General features: G+C 42.5%; 1 pseudogene; it reads left to right on the forward strand.

Moving 5' to 3' along the window:
- The window catches only part of LOC118341391, a 6,204-nt pseudogene extending 2,565 nt beyond the window's left edge, over positions 1–3,639 (forward strand).
- The last annotated feature ends 512 nt before the right edge of the window (positions 3,640–4,151 follow it).

Here is a 4,151-nt window from a genome sequence, read left to right on the forward strand (position 1 = left end):
CACCTTCTGGGACTCTTAGATTTGGTCGTACTCAGAGAAATGAAGGCCCACGGTTACTGGGGCCCACAATACCCAGCCCATGCTATTAATTGGGATTTACAGTCTCGCTATACTACTTTCGGATAGAGGGTCGCATAAATATAGGAATGTGAAGTGAGTTTTGGGTGCATTATCATTTACCAAACCTTAGTAAGATCGTAGATCCTTTACGTCCAATTGGGTTGTTACTTAGTTGTGAAATATTCAATCCCTCTGGTTAAGTATCATAGATGTCGTTTTTCTTAGCCTGCTAGCCCCTATCAGGATAGACGCAAAGCCCAAAATACGGCATTCCGTCCCTGACTATTCTCCGACGCATCCTGACTTTTAATATTCCCAACACGGACTCGCTGTGAAAATTTTCACGCCAATCTAATGGTACCAGCAAAGCTGCTCTGTTGTGATGCTCCTATCATTTCACTTCATAACTCGTCTCTCGTGCAGTTCTCCTGCCATGCCTTTTTTCGTTTTGTCTGTCCTTCAAGTGCTTTCTGATCTTTGGGGCTGGGGTGGTGCTCGTTGCTGGCCCAAAGTTCAGCGTGAGCTTCGATTATGCTGCGGTCCTTTGTCTGCTAAAAGAATTGACAGGGACGCTCGAGCCTATAAAGGTCTGAGTAGTGCATTGTGGTGACCCTTGTGTCACTTGTTGACGGAGACTGAAAATGATGGGAAGAATGTTAATTGGATGCCCAGGACTGGACAGAATTGGTCTAGTCCACACTCGCTTCGGTCAGGCTATTCTTTAAGTTAAAAAGGCAAGGATAAATTGCAACAGCCGCACGAGGTGGGAATAATGCGCATAAACAAACAATGGCCACTGGTTGTCACTGGTTCCTTGGCAAAACCATATTGGTATAACAAAGGAGGGCATATAGTTTTGAAAGGAGAGTTGTTTCGGGGTTGGCGAGTGCGGAGTTAAAGGAGATACGATAATTACCAAGTAATTTACGATACCCGATGTTAATGTAATATTAAAAAAAACAGTACAAAAAAAACACTGGTTTTCTGGTCAAGGCTGGGATTCGTTCTTTCACTTCATGGCCCTCTGAGCAGTGCCATGGGGAACATAGAGAAAACGTCGCCATGAGCAAGACCTCGCTCTGGCGACAGGGGCAAGAGAAAACTGCCTTTTAACAGCCAGAAACCTAGGACAGACCCTTCGGCTCTAGGTGGGGGGTCATCTGCCTTGACCAGTTGGGGGAGAAAGAGAGAGAGAGAGACAGAGACAGAGACAGAGACAGACAGACAGTTGCACACAAACCTGTTACTCAAACTGGACCTCTGGATTTTAAGTGGTGTCTCACTGGTCTCACCGAAGCAACCCATTCCATGCTAACATGCTATTTAGTATGCTTAAACAGTGTGTGAGATATTCTGTCTGAAACCATATACTGTATACAATGTAAAGTGCATAGTTTTATATTTTCATTATGCAATTAAACACTTTTGTTTTAGATTTCTCTTTGTACCATTAGAGGGAGCTTGTGTACCACCAATGGTCCACATACCAACGTTTGAGAACCAGTACTACACAATTTGATTAGTTTATGAGTTTGATTTTCTGATTGTTTCAGACTGAGTGAGTGCAGTCTGTCAGAGATCAGCTGTTCCTCTCTGGCCTCGGCCCTGAAGTCCTCCCATCTTAGAGACCTGGACCTGAGTCACAACAACAACCTGCAGGATTCAGGAGTAAAGCTGCTATCTGCTGAACTTGAGAGTCCACAATGTAGACTGGAGACCCTGAGGTCAGCTCACGGCTTTTTCTTCTTGTAGATATTAAATTTTAATGTGGAAAGTCTAACTTTCACTGACAGATGGATTTTTCTGAGTTTGAACATTGTCAGAAACATTTGGGATAATGTAGGAACCAAACTCCATGTAGAACACAGCTCTACTGTTTATTGATTATAGATTATTGATTGAATCAGCTCCATATAGATTGTAACTAGAGTTTATACACTGTTTATTCATTATTGATTATTGATTGAATCAGCTACATATATAACATAGATCAAGAGTTTATACACTGTTGGGGAGGACATGTTACAGATTATAGATTTTAATAATAATAATTGTCTAAAACCATTAAACTGTGGTATTTTCTGAGACGCACTGTGAAACTCTCACTTGGTTGTAATCCTGGCCTCTAGAGGGTTGGAGGATGTCAGTGTGTGAAAGGGTGATGGTCTGGATCCTGTGATTACAGACTGAATCACTGTGAGCTACAATCAAGCTGCTGTTCCTCTCTGGCTTTGGTCCTGATGTCCAACCCCTCCCATCTGAGAGACCTGGACCTGAGCTACAATCATCCAGGAGACTTAGGAGTGAAGCTGCTGTCTGTAGGACTCGGGGATCCACGCTGGAGACTGGAAACTCTCAGGTATGAACAGACAACAAGAACACACTATTTCTCTGTTAGCCAACAACCTAAAGGCGGTTAATGGGAACATCATAGAGATGATAAATAAAATATATTAGACATGTTTATTCACACAAAAAGTAAAGAGTGCTTGAGGTTCACACCATAAAAATCCAGACAAAAAGCACCTTAAAGAACACTGCTTCATAACAGTCATAAGGACTCCACTTGTTTGAATCATAATAAAAAAGAACATGCTGGTCTGCCTATGTTTCTTCCTTCAGGGTATATGGTGGAGAACAGAGGCTTAAACCTGGATTAAGGAAATGTGAGTATTCAATCTAAATCATAACAACAAAACAGCATCAGTTAAATTCCTGTGACACAAGGTCAATGTTTTTATTAGAAATGGCTGACACAATGTGCACAGCCTGATAAACATCACATGGCGGAATACACAGCCAAGTACCATCCTCAGAAAGAGAGGCTTGTACTTGTGGTATTTTTATGGCTGGATGTACATGCATAGAAAAGTTGTGTGTTTATTCTCTCTCTTTTCTTATCATCAAGCAGTATAATTTGGTACTTTTTCCTCTTTTAAATATGATGCTATATTGCAATGATAACTTACTATCCACTCAAACACTCTACAGCAAGGTTGCCCAAACTTTTTCCCTTGGACGGTCAAAACTGAAACTTAATGGTGGGCCATGGGCCAAAAGCAAACACTTGTTGTATTGTATTGTTAAGATGCAAAATGGTGTAAGTATCCTCAGTTTGCTCCAGTCTGTAACCTTGAGGAGAATGTACTGTCAGAAATGTAATATAATATTCATAGGTATGATTTCATTAGTGTATAATCACCAGAAAATAATAATCATTGTGTTTTCGTTACCTTAGAATGAGACATTTTTATCTTCAGGTCTAAAGAGCCCTGTAACTGCTAATCGATAAAAAATAATAAACCTCATCAGTTGTGTTAAATGATAAACTGCTTCTTTACTGTATCTCCATCAGATTTCTGTGAACTCACAGTGGACACAAACACAGTAAACAGAAACCTCAAACTGTCTGACAACAAACGAAATATGGAACTTGTAAATGGACAGCAGCCGTATCCTGATCATCCAGAGAGATTTGATATCTGCTCTCAGCTGCTGTGTAGAAATGGTCTGACTGGTCGCTGTTACTGGGAGGTCGAGTGGCAGGGAAAGGTTGACTGCGGTGATGTAGCAGGGTGAGCTTAGCAGAAAGAATCAGAACGAAGAGCTACGCAAGTGCCCTCGGAAAGTTGTGGAGGAAGATCAGTGCCTGGGTGCTGCTTGGCGCTCTGTGGATGCTGGGCTTACTGGCACGCGCCGCGCAGATCAATCAAAGAAACGATGCAAACCTGCTGCCACGCTCGCCTACGGTCCGCTCACTTGGATTAAACGCATAAACTGCAGACGCCACAGCGAGGTTTTAACCCTTTGTAGAGGCTCTCCATCCTTAACAATCACAAAATGTTTTCGCGACCCATCCTCCTAACTAGATTACTAACCCCAAAAAAAGAACACCGCAAACCCGCGCCTCCTCCATCCCTCTGACTCGGGTAAGCAGCAGTATAAGGAAGTGTGTAATTTATTCGATGGAACAACGTCGCTAAACTTGCCTCCCACGGACGCGCGATGGCTGGGTCGCTCTATGACCCTCACCACAAAGAAGGATCATCGCCAATTATGGAATCCTAGAACAAGCTCATGAATACACCACC

The sequence above is a fragment of the Morone saxatilis genome, unplaced genomic scaffold (assembly GCF_004916995.1).
Source record: "Morone saxatilis isolate NCDOM2014 unplaced genomic scaffold, NCSU_SB_2.0 Contig8, whole genome shotgun sequence".
Taxonomy (NCBI): Eukaryota; Metazoa; Chordata; class Actinopteri; family Moronidae; genus Morone; species Morone saxatilis.